The sequence below is a fragment of the Leptosomus discolor genome, chromosome 19 (assembly GCF_034619465.1).
Source record: "Leptosomus discolor isolate bLepDis1 chromosome 19, bLepDis1.hap2, whole genome shotgun sequence".
Lineage (NCBI taxonomy): Eukaryota > Metazoa > Chordata > Aves > Leptosomiformes > Leptosomidae > Leptosomus > Leptosomus discolor.
The window spans coordinates 8,214,853-8,232,291 of record NC_141409.1 but is presented as its reverse complement, the minus strand read 5'-3'; positions in this window follow the sequence as shown (position 1 = coordinate 8,232,291).

Below are 17,439 nucleotides of genomic sequence, written 5' to 3'. Positions count from 1 at the left end.
CTCGCAGGCAGGATGAGCCCCCGGGTGCAGCCCGGCTGCCTCCTTCTCCCACGCGCTGCCCCGTGCCCCCAGCGCCGGACCCCGCACTCCCCCCATGAGCAGGACGTCTCCAGCCAAGTGCCATAAGCACCAGATCTTTGTGTCCTAACAACTCGACAGCCTAAACACTGACAGAGCTTCAAGTTCATCCTTTTTGTGATGCCAACAAACCCAGCCAGCGTGTCGGTGCTGATGGGCCAACACTCTTCGCATCTCACAGCCCACGGGTATTTCTGCACCTCCTCATTCTCCAGAGACTCCTCCCAACCCTTCGGCCAAGCTGAGCTCTTGGGGCAAGAAGCCACAGGCAGAGGGTGGCCAGGACAGAGGGACTTGACCAGGAGAAAACCCACATTATTTTCCAAAGTTAGCCTTCACTGCGCTAATAAATCCTGCAAGGCGTGACCCTGCACCCACTCAGCCCCAACAGGGAGAGAGTAAAATGACCCACACTTTGCAAAACCTCCAGGGAGATTTTGCCAGGGAGGGATGAGCTGGCCTGGCATGGTGAGGTGCTGCCGGGGACCCAGCCCCAAACCCCCAGCATGGCCCTGACCCCCCGGCACATCCCATTGCGGCATGGCCGATGCCCGGCTGGGCGGTAGCAAGCTGGCTTATCCCTGCGGTTTGAGCAACGGTTTAGCCCCTGCGAACCCACCCGGCTGTAAATCCTGGCACAGACAAGTCCCAAACACTCCTTTCAGGCAACGCAATTTTGTGTCATCTTGGCATTAGCATTTACACTCTTATTAATTAATACTTGTTAAATTGAGGCTAAAAATAAAGCGCTCGGCTCCTCGTCTCAGCTAACGCCTCTTTGCCCTCGCCCGGCAGTGCGGCTGGGCTGTAGCAGGCTCAGCACCCGGCTGCTCCCTTCACCATAACCAGAAAGAAGGGGAAAAAAAAAAAAAAAAGGGTGGTGTTGAAGCAGGAAAAAGCAAAATTCACCTCTTTCTGCACAGCCTTGGTGGGACAAACCAACCGTCTCTGCTATCGCTAAGGGCTGCGGCAGCGTGAGGCTCGTCCTCGCCTCCGCTCCTGCCTGGGACGAGCTGTGAGGTGACGGGTGTTGTGGGGTGAGGGGGATGGCAGTGAGCACAGGGTTTAAGCTTCATTTTCCTTTCCAGCTTCTGAATTTGTTTTTCTTTTGCTGTTTTTGTTTTTTTTTTTTTTCTTCCTGGGCTGGGCCAGCTCGGTGGTACTTCCCATTCGGAGCTGATTTCATTTCCCAGGCAGGACACTCTGGGAGGGCTGGTGTCCAGGAGGGAAATGGTTAAGTGTGGTGGGTGCGGGTGGGCTTTTGTGCCTAAACCCGAAGGGCAGCAGTTGCCACAAAAGCCCCTTTTCCCTTCACAGGGCTGCTGCCACCCATCAGCATCCCTTTGGCTGCAGAGCCGGTGGGTTCGTGCTGCTGCTGGGGGAGCTGCGGAGGACAGGAGGGCCTGAAACGGGGTCAAAAAGGCTTTTGGGGAACCCCAGGGGTGAAACCCGTCTGGGTTTAGGCACAGGCAAATGGTGCTCCCCACCACACTCCAGCCAAGCGCTAAACCCACTGGGCTGGGTGTCTCCTCCCTGCCCGATTGCCCGAGCTCTTGGGCCCCCTCCAGACCTCAGCTAAGCCAAGGAAGCAGAGTCTCAGCGCCGGCTGCTTCCCATATAGGTTATATACATTGCACATGGCTCTATAGCACAGACCTACAGCGCACACAGAGCCGAGGCACACGGCCAGCACAGTGCCGGCTGCATGAGGCTGTGCCGACTGCGGCTCCCAGAGCTATTGCTGGGGAAGGCAGCCTGGTCTGCAATATTTAATAACATTAATAATAATACTATTATTATTATTGTTGTTGTCATTGTTATTATTATTTGTTATTTAACCTTTATTAATGAAAACCCAAAGCCTGAACATTTACATGACTCCAAGACAGCCCTGGGTTACCGATCTGCATGACTTAAACCACCCAACCCTGCAAGACTTGGCCATGCCCTTGGCTTGGGTGCTCTTCCCAGAGCCCCTCAGCTTTCATTTTCTGGAAAAGTCCAAGCTCCAGCAGAGCAAAGCTGGAGGATCCCCCTCTCCTTTGCTGCACCAGGGCAGCCCAGCGTGGAGCTGGGGGGATGGAGGGGTTCTCCCAGCTGGGGCTGTGGGAGGTAGGAGCTGATGTCCCAGTCCCCTCTGAGCCGGGGTCGGGTACCGGAGGCGGCAGCACCGGCGGCGCTTGGTGATGCAGCGCAGCTCACACGTGTTGGGAGTGAATGTTAATGGTGCCGAGCTCCTGGGAGAAATGATCAAACTCTCTGTATAAAGCGGGGAGGAGAGGAAGGGGAGGGGGAGGAAGGGAAAATAACTCCGCAGATTAATTCTGCTGATGAAAATTAAAATCGGGCTTCACCCAACCAGCCCTAGAATGAGCTGCTTCAGAGCCGCAGCTCAGCCCCAGCCTGGCTGCAGCCACCCTCCAGGGTCGAGTCTGCCCGAGCTTTGCTCCTGCCTGTCCCCCAAAAGCCCCCAGATGCGTTAAGCCGGTGGCTCCCTGCACAGGTAAATGTGCTGCAACCTATGGGGCAGGATCAGGCCATGGGGCAGGATCAGGCCCCGGGGCTGGGAGGGGATGGGCTAACCCAGCTGTGAGCATGGTGGCTCAAAGAGGGTTTATCTTCATCTCTGGTGCCTTCGCTTCACCCGACTTTACCTGCCCAGAGGGCAGCGAGCACCCGGAATTGTGAGATTCATTTCAATGCCAAAGAAAGATTTAAAAAATGAAATGTTGAGGGCTTTTAATTTATTTTTTTTTATTAACTTCCTGGGTTTTGAGCCTTTAAAGACTCTTTTTCCCCCTCTTGTGCTTGCAGCTAAGCTGGCTCTGAAGGTCCTCCTGGCCTGAAACGAAGGCAGAGACTCAGCAGTGATCACAGGACTCCAGGAGCTGCTGCTTGAAAAAAACCCCAACTAGCTTCGAAAAGGAAATAAGGTAAGAGTTTGGGAGTGGGCTGTGCCATGAGCTGTTGCAGGATCTGACTCTCCCAGCCGGCAGCTCCCTCCTGCTCTGCTGGAAAACCTCCCACGGAGCCTGGGAAGTCCTGTGGGAGGGACGTGACTCCAGCTTTCCCCGGGCGGCTCTGGGGGCACAAGGGGACTTTCCTTGGCTTGGACCACCGTGGGCACATTGGACGGCACCGAGGAGGGCGCAGAGCTCTGCACCGGGCGACACGGCGAAGCCTGGAGGGTCCCTGCTGGGGTCGGGGCCGCAGCAATCCCAGGGGGGCACCCATGGGTGGGACCCCCCCCTGCATGTCCTGCTCTGCTGCACCCCCACCTTCCCGCTCCCCTCCGCTGTGCCGCCAACCGTCCTCTCTCCCTGGCTGTGATTTCATTTTGATCTCGGGTTGCTTTCCTCCCTCCCTCCATCCCTCCTCCCTTGCTTGCTGCTGCCAAGTCCGCAGGTTCCCGCTGTGACCTTGAGCTGGTTTCTGGAGCTGGTTGTGGGTTTCTTAAAGGAGCCGTGGGGGCTCCCATCACCCCCCATCCTGTTCCCCCAAACCCTGGCCCAGCGACGCACTGTGTCCCCCGGAGATGGGGGGGAACTGGGAGCAAGAGCAGGGGGGCCCCCGAGGGCACAAAAATTGGGAGAATGTGAAAGTGGTCAATCCTGCAGCCACGGAGCCGCGGCTCGGACACACTCACCACCAACTGCTGCGTTTTCTCCGGGGGCAAACAGCCACTGGAAGGGGGTTCCTGGCCACCAGACCCAACACTGTGCGAGGGGTGGAGTGGGCAAAGCACTGGCTTGCGCGTGGGACCCAGCACCGGTGGCGGCATCAGGAGGTGTGGGGGTGCTTCGGCTCGTGGGGTGCGCCTACCTCCCAGGACGAAGCCTTGGTGGCCCTCGCTGGCAGCGTGGTGGCCCTTGAAACCCCACAGGCCTTCAGCAGTGCTGGGGAGAGCTTGAAAGTGAAGGCGATGCTGGCTGCTCCCAGCTCCTCTCCAAAGCCAAGCCAAGGGGCAGACGACAGCCCCCCCACCCTGGAGACCTGCAGGGTAAAGCCTGCAGGCAGGGTCCTGGTTTCCTTGCTGGAGCACGTGTGTGTGCGCATGCACACGTGTGTGCAGGCGTGTGCAAACACAGCGTGGCTCACTGGGAAGCTGTCACTTTGCACACAAAGCCGGAATCCCACGAGCATCCCCATGCCCCAGGGCGAAGGTGAGGGGTGCCTGGAGCCACAGCAGGGCAGAACCCTCCCCAAACCGCCCTCACCCCGATTACTGAAGGCACCTCCAGCCCTCCCAGGAAAACCCTTCTCCGGGTAAAACCCCACGTGGGATGTGGCATGGCCTGGGGGGAACCAGCTCTTGGGCTGAGACTGAGAAGTCGAAAAGCATCTCAAAGTGCCAACGTGCACACGGAGACCCCACTCCCGGGAGCAGAGGTGTCCCTGCGCCTCTGCCACACGGGTTTTAAGCCACGGCTTAGCTAAACCGGACAGGCTGAGGTTTCAGCCTTGCTTGGCCAGCCCAGGCCATACTAAAAGCTCCATCAGCTGGAGAGGACCCCAATCAATAAGTGCCTTCAAGGCAAGTAATAAAACTTTGAAATTATGCAGGCAGCTCTTGGCACTGAGCAGCGAAGGCGGTGTTTAATTCATGGGGATGCTCTTGGGGAACCAGGGAGTGGGGGTCTTAAATTAGGGAGAAGGCACAAGGGGCTGCGCTGCTGCCCGCGCTGCTGCCCTCTGCACCGGGTCTACGGTGCTTGAAGAGGCTTGGAAGATGCTGCAGTGACAAACCCACTGCTGAGCCTTCCTCGCTGCAGTGCCCAAGCATGGCACCTCATCCAAAACCCACTGGAGGTATCAGCGAGATCCAAAGGTGCCCCAGTCTCCACCCTTGTCTGAGCATCTCTCGATCCCGGGCAGAGGCTGAGCTCGCAGCACTGCTCCCTGCTGCCTTGTGGGTGCACGGGACACAGGACCCTGCAGATCAGCCTGGGCACCCCAAAAACAAGCGTTCCCCTGTGACCTGGGGACCAGCAACACCTTCTGCCCCAGACATGGAGCCCATGGTGGCTCATAATGGCCTGGGAGGGAGCAGGAGGGGATGTTCTCAGCCCCATCTATTATAGATATATATGGGGGAAACTGAGGCACAGCAGGGTTACAGAAGCAGAAAGGATAAAGGATAATTACGGGAGAAACTCAACAGGGCTCATGCCCCAGAGCAGATCAGCTGCTCAGGGGATGGAAACCTAGAGATTTCTCTCTGCATTGCTATAAAGGTAAGGGCCACATTTGGACCACGAAAAGGCACCAAGGGGCCACCAAAAGTCACGGCCCAGTAGCCAGGGCACCCTCGGGAGCCCCTGATCCCACCAAGGAGAGGAGAAACTGCTCCTCTGCCACCTTCATCCCAGCTGCTGGGACCGATGTCCTGTGCAAGAAGCCGGGTCCATCCCACAGGTGACGGGGACTGAAGCGCTTAGGGCGGTGGCGGCAGCACAGGAGGCTCAGCCTTTGCCCCCATCACCACGGGGCCAGCTCGGGAAAGCCCGAGCCCTCGTCCCACCCGGCATGGGGACACAGGCCAGCGCCACGCCAGGAGGAGGAGGGATGGAGCAGGAGGAGGCAGGAAGGAGGGAAGAAAAGGAGAAAAATGAGTTTTCCTGCTGCCCCAGCGGTGTGGCGATTGATCGGGTGCAGGCTGGTGTGTAGCGGTGCTGAGAGCCTCATTCCCCACCGCCGGCTCACAATTATTGGAAAAAACCCGGCGCTGCTGCTGCAGTGAAATTAGTTATTGATCTCTTGTCTGGGTGACAAGCGCAGCGCTCAGCTGCGGGGCTGCTCTCCCCACCGGCCAGCCCTGCAGCCTCCTCCGCGCGCCCTGCCGGGGCTCAGCATCCCCGGGGCTGGCCCGTGGGTGGTGATGAGAAGGTGACTGGAGGTCTCCGTGCTCACCCCGTCCCCAAATCTGCTTCCCAAGGAGGTTTCGCCCACCCTACTGCACGCAATGAAGATGTCAGCGGGAGAAAAAGGGCTCTGCTCCACGCAGGATGGGACCCCCAAGTGCTGAGAGCCCCCCGCTTTCACCCTTTGTAAAGTTTTGCCCCCCCTGCCCGAAGCCATTGCCCATCCCTGCTGGGGCTCCCTGTCCCCAGGGATTGGGGTCAGGGTGTCCTGGGGCCTCTCCACCTCCTGATAAACTGGCCATCGAGGAGGGAGATAAGGCAGCAGGAAACCAGGCAGCCAGAGAGCTTTTGTTGTCTGGAAAGGCTCTGCAAGCCCTGGCTGCAGCTGGCTGGAGAGGCTGGACCAGCACGGGCTGCCCAGCCCTGTGGGGACAGGGACACAAAGGGAGCCGTCAGGCTGGGGCAAACGGTTTCTGTCCATCCCAGGGAACTTTCACAGATTCAACTGAAAAAAAAGGGTATTTATTTCCTTGTTGTAGTTCCTGTCTTGAGGCAGGAACAACAGGGGACATTTCAACCCACCCTGTTTTCCTCCAAACCTGGTCACCAGAGAAATGCTTCACTCTGGGGCAAAGCCAGGGTCTGGTTTCCAGCCGGTTTGTCTGGAGTCTCACCTTTGCTTTGAGTTAATTGAGGTGTTTCTTTTGCACAGAGCAAAAGTGTCGCTAGCAGGGACGGTGGTCTGAGGCTGGCACGGGGGGTCCCCTTGGTCGCATCAGGGTTGTCTGACCGCTCATAGGGGTTTTTTCCACCAACTTTTTGCCCCAGAAAGCAACTCCCTGAAGTGATCCCTAATTAAAGTGGCTTTTTGGGATGTAAATTAAAAGTTAGGTGATGGGTTCCTGAGGGCCAGAGGTCTCTGCAAAACTCACATAATTTTTGCTTCAGCTTCTTCTGTGGGGTCCCTGCGATTGGGAAGTGGCCAGTGCCCCTCTGCCTGGAGGGTCCCATGGGTGCTGGGGGTAGATCAGCTTCTGGGGGTGTCCCCAGGGGGGGGCACGAGCTAGTGGCACTGCCCATCTGCAGAGCCTGCAGGCTGAGCTGGTGGTGGGGTGCCAGGAGGGGACACGATGGGTACAGGATGGACCAGGACCTGTCCCATAAGTAGCTCCCAGGGATGGGCAAAAAGTGTCAGCACTGGGGAGCAGCAGCTGGAGGCCACTGAGGGCCACCAAGGTGGCTCATGCGGTGTCCACAAGCGCTGTGGCGAGGGGCACGGCCAGCTCTCACCTCCTGCCTCCCTCTCAGCATCCCAGGCAGCACCGGACGCTCACAGCCTGGGTGTCCCCGGGGAGGCTGGGGGGTCCTGGCCCCTTCCCCAGCCCTGGACAAAAGCCTGGGAACAAAAGCCTGCGGGGATGCGGGAGGCATCTCCAGCCGGGGGTATTTGTTTAGCCCGGGGGGAGGTGGAGAGGGGAGAGAAAACTACATTTCAAAGTGTTTCACCCTTTGTGAACCCTTCGCACCCCCCACCCCCCCCCCCCCCCACCCCCAGTGCCCTCTGCATGGATCCAGTACCCCTGCGAGTGGGCACTGGGTCCCCTCCGGCCAGCTCCAGTCTCGGCTGGAGAGGGAAAAAGAGAGAAGCTGGAGAAGGAAAAAAAAGGCCAGTCCAGCCAGGAGGAGGGAGCAGCTCACTGCGGGAGCGTTTCCCCTGCTCAGCCCCTCTCTGGGTAGGGAAATCGAGGATGCCCCAGCCCCAGGGACCCTCTGCTGGGCTGAGGGTGAGCTTGGGAATTCAGGTGTTTCTCCTCATTTCTCTCCATCCTCACAATTACACTGTGGGGTTTGTTTTGTTGGGGGGAGGAGGTGTCATGCCCTGGGGCTGGATTGATACCTGAGCCTGGCCCCTTCCCAATCTGCCAGCACCCGGAGCAGAGCCACGGGCACACAGGTCCCCTCGGAGGCACCGGAGGAGGTTGGCAGAAGCCAACACATCCCTCGCAGACCGGCCCAGGCTCCCCCACCAAGGCGCCACCAACACTGGGAGGCCTCTGGCTGCCTGCGGTCATCCCCAGGCTGCTTTTGCAGGTCCCCTTGTCACATCCATCGCCCAAAGCTGGGCACATCCCTGTGCAGACAAAACTCTGGTGCCTCCAGCCCCAGACACCAGCCTGTGCCCTGGGGACCTCAGCACACATGAGGTCTCCTGGGGCTGTTTTGGTGTTTAACCACCCTCAGAGCACCCGTTTTCCCTCGAGTTGGGCAGGGAGGTGCAGCAGAAACAGCCACTGGCATCTCCTCTCGCAGTAGAAACAGCCACTGGCATCTTGTCTCGAGAAGCAGCTTCCCAGTTTGCAACTGGGCACTCTCCCAGTGAGTTAGCCTCATCCCGTCGCTGGCACGGGAAGGCACCGCGCGAGCGAGCCAGCGCAGCCCCCAAACTCCCCACACCCCGGCAGAGCTGGGATGTGGATCCTAACCGCTCCTGACAGCCTCCAGAGCTTTGCACTCTGCGGGCGCCGCGCAGGGATGAAGGGGGAGGAAGGCAGAGGCGACGGGGCTGACCCCATCCACCGGCTCTCCTGCCTCCCCGCTTCCCTCCGGCACGCTGGCGGAAGCCGAACCCATGCCGACGGCAGCGGCTGGGCAGATGGAAAGACCAAATGATGGCTTTGCAGGGGGCCTGGGATTTGTTTGAGCCGTCGCTGTCTCAATGAGTGACTTCGAATAACGGATACACTTGAGAAAATCGCCATCTGCTCCCGGACAATTCGCAACCAGAGGAAAAGGTGAAATAAATTCAGCGACTGTATTATCTGCCCGTCCCTGGCTCCGACAGCAGGGTCAACCTTTGTGCAGCATCCTGAAAGCGATTTGGGAATGAGAGGATGGATTGGGATGAGCAAAGAGCAGAAAGCGGGAAGAGGGTGGAAGAGGTGAGGCCCCGGGATGCTGCACCCCCAGCAGGGCTCTCCCGACATCCCGCGTTCGGTGGGTTTGGCAAGTTTGGCAGGAAGACGAAAGCTCACCAGAGCTGTTATTTTTTTTTTTTCCATCTCTGAATTTTGAGTGGCTCCTGCTTCCAGCTGGGCTGGAAGTACCACAAAAGCAGATGCTACAATGCAGCACATTCAGTGCTTCAAACCTGGGAAGAAATCAGACACGAAAAATAAATGCAGGGGTTTGCGGTGCCGGCCCCACCAGCCGGGCTGGGGATGAGTCTGAGGGCAGCTGGAAAGAGCCCTCGCACCAACAGCCCAACCCACAGCAGGCTCAGCAGCTCTAAAAATCAACCCACCTCGTCCTCAGCAAGGCAAACCCATCTCAGGAGGGGCTAAAAGCTCAGCCATGCCTGTGAGCCCAGAAACCCCACACGGCTTAGCTGATTTTTACGCATTTTCAATTAGGAGGAGGATAAATCCTGTCCCCAAAGTCATGGCGCCGCGCAGCAGTCCCTGGCTGGAGGGATCCCTGGTGCTTCCAGGGAGACTTTGCTGGGGTAGAAACAGCCTCAGCTCTTGGTCTTGCGAGGGCAGGAGGAGCTGGGGGGGAACCGAGCTCGATGTGACCATTTTCAGTGGCCTTCCACTACCGGCAAGCCCAAAGCGAGCCCGCAGAAGTGCCTGACACCGCATTCCTCCTGCACTGAAGGGAGCCTGTTGCACGGGTGAAGGTGACAATGGGTTTTTTTCGCCCATCTTGCCTCCTCGCTGGACTTCACCTGGGCATGAGGGTGTGTTTGGCACTTGGGGAGCAGCAGCCAAGCTGGCGCCACCATCCATCACCTTGGTCAACGCAGCCACCTCATCCCACCCCAGCCCTCCTCCCCAAGGACAGACTGGCAGGGCCAGCACACCCGGGATATGGCACAGGGCCTTGGCGTGCTGCCGCGAGCTGCTGCGGCCCCATGGAGATGAGGCAGGACTAAACCCTCCCCGAGGGGCAGCGGCTGCTGGCGCTGGTGTGGATGTGGTGGTGTACCCAGACAAAGCTGGGCGGGAGCGGAGGGGAGCCCCCCCCGACATGTTTGCTGCCCACAGGGGAGAGAAAAGCTCCCTTTGGGTTTTACAGCAGGCAGGACGCGGGCAAAGCGCCGCCTCAAAGCGCTGCTGTTGTGGTCAGAGGGAGGGAAATGAGTGCCACCTTGCACCAGGGGCACAACCCAGACTGCAGTGTCACGGGGAGCCCCTAGCTGGGTGACACTGCTGGGGGGGACCCCATACAAGGTCCTGGGGAGTGCCATAGCCACACACAGGTCCCATCTGTCCCTGAGCACGGCGCTGCCGGCCAGCAATGGGCAGGATGCTCCGCTGCGCGCTTCACCTTGGCGTGGCTGCCGCTGCTCCCCGTGGCCTGTCCCCTCCTCGTGGGGGATGCCGGGGCTGTTGGGTCCCCAACCAGCTTCACGCCAAGCAGCATAGGCTGTTCTCGCTCGGCATGGGGAGGGAAAGTGAGTGCCTGGGGAGCACGAGCCTGGGTGGTGGCCTGAGGAAGAGGAGGATGAGGATGGGAAGGAAGAAGAGGATGAGGATGGGAAGGAAGAGGAGGATGAGGATGGGAAGGAAGAGGAGGAAGAGGATGGGAAGAGGAGGATGAGGATGGGAAGGAAGGGGAAGATGAGGATGGGAAGGAAGAGGAGGATGAGGGCGGGAAGGAAGAGGAGGATGGGGATGGGAAGGAAGAGGAGGATGAGGATGGGAAGGAAGAGGAGGAGGAGGATGGGAAGGAAGAGGAGGATGAGGATGGGAAGGAAGAGGAGGATGAGGATGGGAAGGAAGAGGAGGACGAGAATGAGAAGGAAGAGGAGGATGAGGATGGGAAGGCAGGGCAGCCTGCGTCGCTGAGCCGCAGCGAGCGGGAGCGGGCAGGCGAGGCTGAGCGAGCGAGGGAGAGGGAGCAGAAATCTGTTGCCCAGGATGTGAGCTTCGCTGTCAGCCGGCTCTGATTAACGGGCTGCCTTCCAGCTCCGCGCCGGCTGCGTTCCTGGCAGGAGCGGAGCCCCCCGGCTTCCTGCCGTAGGAGTGGCTCGCTGAAAGGTTACATTTGCACAATGTGCCGCTGGAAAAGCGGTGCCAGAGGTTGCAGGCGGGGGAGCCGGGCGAGGAGGCAGCTCCGCTCTGTTCTGCTCTGCCTGTGTAATGGAAAAAACCCTCTGGGGGACGTGCAGGAAAAATATCAAGTTATGCTCCCCCAGCACAGCAGAGCTGGGCCCGGCCGGCGATGGATGGGGGGAACGAGAGCAAGGGATGGGGCGATGGCGAGGAACACCCCCAGACCCTCAGCGCTGCTCCGGATCGTCCCCAACGCGGGGAAAAATAAGGCTCTGCCCAGGCACTCCCATCACCGCGGGCTGCAGGGCGGCGAACCCCTCCTTCGTGACGCCAGGCTCCCCGGTCAGGCCTCGCACTTGCCGTAATCGGGATCCCGCGTCTGTGCCGCTTGGTGGGGAAAGTTGAGGTTGTCGAGGGGAAATTTCCAAATCTGGCAAGGCAGAATTTCCTTCGATGGGGCTTCAGTCCACACCACTGTGATTTATGGGGCTTGGCACAGCCACAACTACATCCACACACGCACACGGCTCATCCCCATTTTTCCCAGGCCTGCTACCCCATCATTTTTGGTCTAGGAATATTATTTCGGTGTCTGAAAAGTCCGGCTCCCTATGGGATCGCTGAGCCCGCCATAGCTGCTCTCTGCCCCACACCATCCCCTAAAAACCTCTGCTCACCTCCTCCACCATCTCTCTTGCACCAACGCAGTCTCCTTCTGAGAGGCTCAGCACTCTCCAGAGCAAAGCCCTTTGTCCCTCCCTGCACAAGACCCTCTTTCACCTTCTCATTTTTTCATTGCATCTCAACCTGCTGGTCACCTTTTTTGCCCCCCTCCAGCTGTGGAGGAGGGGGTCAGGGCAGCACCCACCCACACCCCAGGGTACTGGAGCCAGCTCGCTCTGCCTTGCAGGAGCCGACATTTTCCTTTTTGTCTCCCTCGTTTCCTTGGTTTCAAGGTTTTTCTTCCTCATTGAGCCCCTAATTAAAAAAGAAAAAAAAAACAAACTAGGGAGGATTCCCAAATTCAGGGTGCTCGGAGAGGGACTGCAGCTGCCCCTGCAGGCTCTCACTGCCTGGGTGTGGGCCCCAACAGGCTTGTCCTGGTTCCTTGGGTTTGCCCCAAAGCTTTTAAATCTCACCCTCCCCCTGTGCCAGAGCCAGCCAGACTCCAAACCCCACGAGGTCCCCTCAGCTCAGCGTTACCCAGACCTGGTCCTCACCATGCTGGGGTGCGAGTCCTCCCCCTCCGCTGTCCCTGGCTTCCCTCTGTGTCTGTTTTCATTAGGATTTGGAGATAAGCTTCCACATAAAGGCAGTGTTTTTAACCACTTGGCCTTATCAGCCAGCATCCAAAGGCATTTGCCATCCACCCAGCGGGGCTTGGAAGATGCTCCGAGGGAAAAGGGGACCACAAATACCCAGACCTCTCCTCCTCTGTGGTGCAAACCAGCCCCACAGCCTGCGGCGTGGCTCCGGAGACCACCGCTGGCTTTGGGAAACTATTTCTACCGTTAATGGCCCCTGCCCGGGGCCAGCAGCGTTAATGCAACCACGTGCGTGAACACAACCCAAGAACCAGCACGGCACACCGGGGTTTTATTCCTGGTTCTGCCGCTGGCCCAGGGATGACCTTCAGCAAGTTGTTTCCCTTCCCCGTGCCTGTGTTTCCGCTTGCTCTCCCACTCCTAGGCCCAGCGATGCTCTGCCTTGGCGAGATACCCCCCAGCCTGAGGAGACTCCATCCGCCTTCACATCACACCCCCCCCCGCCCCCCAAAAAAGGTGTGCAAACAGCAGCAGCTCTGAGCATCACCAGGTCCTACATCCTCCGAGCGCTTGCCACAGCCCGCCCCCCCCTGAGCCCCCCTCCCCGCCAGGCTGTCCTGTGGGTCGTTTGTCCGTCCGGCGTGTGTGCAAAGCCCTGAGTATACAAACCAGCTGCTGGCAGCTCCCAGCCCCCGAGCTGCTCTGGGGAAAATCAGCCCCTCGCATGAGCCTTGCCACGGGGGTGTCCCCTGGGACAGGGCTGGAGGTAGTCTTGCTCCTTTTCTCTGAGTCTTGGGGACCATGGTAGTGGGGAGAAGTCCTCCAAGGAGAAGCATGGGGGGAGTCACACCAATGATGGCAGCAAACTTGCCCCCGCTAAACATCCAGCTGCTTGGAGGCAGCAAACTAACCCCAATGTCCCAGGTACTACTGTTGCCCAAAGAGCCCCCACCCCGCAGAGGGTGTCCCAGTTAGGGTTCAGCCCCGTTAGAGACCCATTACTGGTGGTGGAGGAGCACTTCTACCTGGATGGCATGGAGAGGAACGTAACTAGCAGCCGTTTCTACCCCTCACTGGCAGGATCTCGGCTCAGGGGAGGCAGGTGCTGCCCCAGGGTGTGGGCAGGGAGGGCAGCAGTGATGCATCAGACCCCGGGTGCTGCGTCCTGCTCACACCGCAGCCCCTGCGCAGAGCAGAAGGTGCTGGGGGGCTGGCCGGGAGGGCAGAAGAGCGTGGCTCCCAGAAATCTCCTCTGCAAGCCCCGTTGCCAGAGCATGCAAAGAATCCCAACGCCAATGCCCAGCCAAGACACCCAGCTCTTCGGGGAATTAGACCTGGCCACAGAGCTCAGCACCTAACAGACAGGGACGGCACGGTGGCTTTTGGAGACAAGTGTGTCACGCCAGGAGCTGCTGGGTCCTCTGGCCTCCATCCTGCACTCGCTGCCTTCCTTGAGACAGAGGCTGTCTCGAGGATGAGGTTGTCTCCTGCTCTTCCCAAACAAGGTCCCCAGCCGTACCAAAAAACCTCGAGTCCACTCAGCCTTTGCTTGTGGACAGCAAAGATCTGCCTGATTGCATGGGGTTGGCTTTCTTCCTCCTTTCCAGCTGTTAAATTTCATTATAGACAGTTAAAAATACATCGCATACTTTCCTAATGTGACTTTTCCGTGGTAAGCAAGCAGCACGGCCACCACCGAGATGCTGGAGGTCGCGGGGAGAGCTGCTTGCTGTGCCCATGGATGGCCAAGCTAGTGGGTCCACTGGCTTGTAAATGCCTGGCCCCAAATTTGGGTCCCACAGAAGGGAATCACATGGCCCCACGGCGGCTTTGGCCTCAGCAGACTGACTCAATGGACTCACTGCCGCTTGCCTCAGTTTCCCCACTTATAAAAGCATTTGTGGTCTGTCCTCTGTGATGAGATGTCACATTAACCAAAACTTGTCATTCTTCGTTGGGCTTTACAGAAAAAGGGTCTTGCGCACAGGGATCGGAGGTTAATAGAAGTCCAGGGCTGAGCTAGAAATGATCTGTTAATACCATTACAGTGGAAAAGCCCAATTCCTGAGTGTGATTGGAACTGGCCACATGACATCCCATCAAAATGCCGGGGAGGCATGGCCCGGCCGGAGCCTGCAGCAGGCATGGGGCAGCGCTGGGGCAGCTGAGCTCAGCCCGAGGCAGCAGCCTTGCTGCGAGGCACGTGTGAGCTCGGATGAACCTCCCCTTCTAGCATCACGGCAAGCTCTGCTGAGTTCTGGGGTGGAAAAAAACATTTCCTTTTGGTTTGCTACAGTGCTGAAAGGAGCAAGCTACGTCCCCAAGGATGGGTTCCCTCACGGCTGGGAGGTATCAATGGTGTGTGTGTCCTGGCAGGGAAGGCAAGGGGAAAGCAAAGGCCATCTCCACGGGAGATGGGAGAGGCAACCACCCTCCTCCTGCCCGTGGTAGGGTGAACATGGCCAGGGCATCCCCAGGCCTGTCCCGTGCCCAAGGTCAAGCTCTCTTCTTGTGCTGAGTTCGCCGGAGGGGACAACCCAAGATGAGCCATGGGATGCCAGTGGCTCCCCTCAGCTCCCAGTGCCGGGAAGATGGGTGCACCGGTCCCCTTCAGCCCAACCAGGCAGCATCCGACCCAGCCCAGCCCCAACAGACACCTCCTCAACCTCTCGCAGGACCGACGCCACAGCCCCAGCGCCAGGCTTGGGGGGCAGAGAGGAGCCCAGCGCCCCAAAGCAGCCGGGCACGCCGGACCCCCAACGAGGGGCTGGGATGGGGAGGCCAGACTGCGAGAGGGCGAGGAAGGAGTTAAATCCCCAGCACTGCCAGCCCCCCCCCCCCCCCCCCCTCCTGCTTCTCTGCTAACTTTGGGAGGAAGGGAATAGCATAAAGGTAAGAGTGGAGGAAGGAGAGTGGAGACAGATGAGAGAAGGAGCGAGAGGGGGAGCGGGAGAGAGGAACAGACGGCAGAGAGGGAGAGCGTGGGGGGGAAGATGCTGACGCTTCTCCTCCATCTCTGCGAGAGGCAGATAGAGGGGAGCAAGGAGGAAAAAAAAAAAAAAAAAAAAAAAGAAGGCAAAGACCAAGGGAACATGGGAGAGGGAGAAGGAAGGAGCCGGAGCGAGGGAGCATGTGTGAAAGTCGCAGTGAGAGAAGGGGCCTCTTTGATTCCCCGTGCCTCATACCAGACAGTGTCTAGACTGCAGCAATTATTGTCAGCTCAGAACACCCAGGCATTGCCATTTCAGCTGAAAGGGAGCTTAACAAAGAGCGAGGAAGAAAAAAAAAATACCCTGCCGGCAGAGAGCTGGTCTCCCTCCAGCACAAGGGGCTCTTCGGAGGGCCCTCCATCGCCCCGAGCCCCCAGCGAGCCCCAGCCCCAGGTGCCCTCGTAGAAGGGGGAGCAAACAGTTTGCTGCGGAGCGAGGTGGTCACAGGGTGCGAGCGATTCCTGGCCCAGTCCCGGGGTTCTTGGCTGGTTTTGGGGTGCAGCTGCTGGGCTCAGCTCTCCCTGCAAGCCCAGGTTATGGGGCTCAGGACAAGGGGTGCAGGGTTGGGGGTGGGGGAAGGGCCCTCCGGGGAGGTTGGAGGTGGCCCGGCAGAAGGGCAGCTTCGCCAGCGGGCAGCATTTGGCTGTAAGGATCCACGGAGCTGCTCCCCGGGACAGTGGTGGATGGGCAGATGGACACCTCGGCCTCACTGCAGAGCCCGGGGGATGCGCACACCTCCTCTGAGCAGCCGGGACATGAACCATAGAGCTGGGCACCTTCTCCCTGCTTGGGGACCCCGACGCAGGCTGCTCCAGCAGCTCTTTAGCTCCCTTGGGTTTAAGGAAATGATGGGAAGTCACTTGTGCAAAATCACAGGAATAAAAATCATCCCTCCTTTCCTCCATCCCGTCTCCACACCACCATAGGAAGAGTTACCCTTTCCCTTCTTGGGCCCTTTGCTCTCTGAGGGGCTTTTGTGCCTTTGGAGGTCTGGGATGCGGCTGAGCCTCCCAGGAGGGAATTAACGTCCAGAACTGGCCAAGAGTCAGGAATTCCTGCCGTCCGCTAGAAACACCAGCCCCATGGCGCACCCCTGCTCTCCGGTGAGAGCCAGCTCCAAATACATTGGAGGGAAAGAGGTTAGGAGATGAGCTTCTGTGCCTTGTTTCCACCATGCCCATGGTTTTGGGGGTGGCCATGATTCCACCCCACTGCCCATGCGGCTGCCCTGCAGATGAGCCCCTTTGGGAGCATCCCCTGCTCCAGCGCTGTGCCACCTGTCTTCAAAACTTGGGTGCAAAGAGCAGCACGGCCAAGCGACCTTCTCCGCTGCTGGATGGCACCAGGGACCGTCCCCATGGAGACCCACAGCTGGTCTGCTGGGAAAGACAGCCGATCCTCCAGATGCCGGAGTGCAGCTCAGGTTTAATTAGCACTTTTAATGCTTGGAAAGGAGGCGCAAGGGAATACCCAGCGGGTTGGACATGTTTTCCTCACTAGCGATCTGGGCTGGCGACAGGGAAGCCGTCCAGCTCCAGCTTGCCTGGCTGGGATGGGGTGACATTGCCCTGGGGTCCAAAACACGGCAAATACCCTTGGCGAGCCCCCCCTGGACTCCTCAGAGCAGGGGCACTTTTGTCAAAAGGGGTTTTGGTAGACAACCCAGTCAGAATGCTCTGCCAGCCTGGTATGCAGTTTGAGAGGTGCCCGACCTAACGCTAGCTCAGCTGAGCTGTTTGTCTTTGTTCCCTCTCTGCCTTTGGGGAACAACATCCATTTGCTGGCCAGGTCTGGTCACGCCTGCTAAATCAAGGACTTCTCCCTTGGGTACATGGCACTGATGTTGCTGTGTGGATAAAAATCAGCCCCACTCATGATCTGGACGCTGTGGCAGTTCAAAGGATATGACAGCAGAAGTCCTGCAAAGAACCAGGATGGCAATACCTGTCTGGGGAAGGACTTGTTCCCTTAGTTCACCTTGGCTGGCCATGTCGTGTCTGCAGAGATGATGTTTCCCAGTGCAGGGTTCCCTGGGCAAGGGTCAGAGGAGGAAAGCACCGGCTCTGCCCATTGCTTACGTCTCCCATCACCATCCCGTTGCAGCGGTGCCCTCAGCTCCCAGTGCTGCAGTGCCGAGCTCCCTCACACGCTGTCGCAGCCAGCATCGCTTCTGCATCTCGGGGACGGGGTC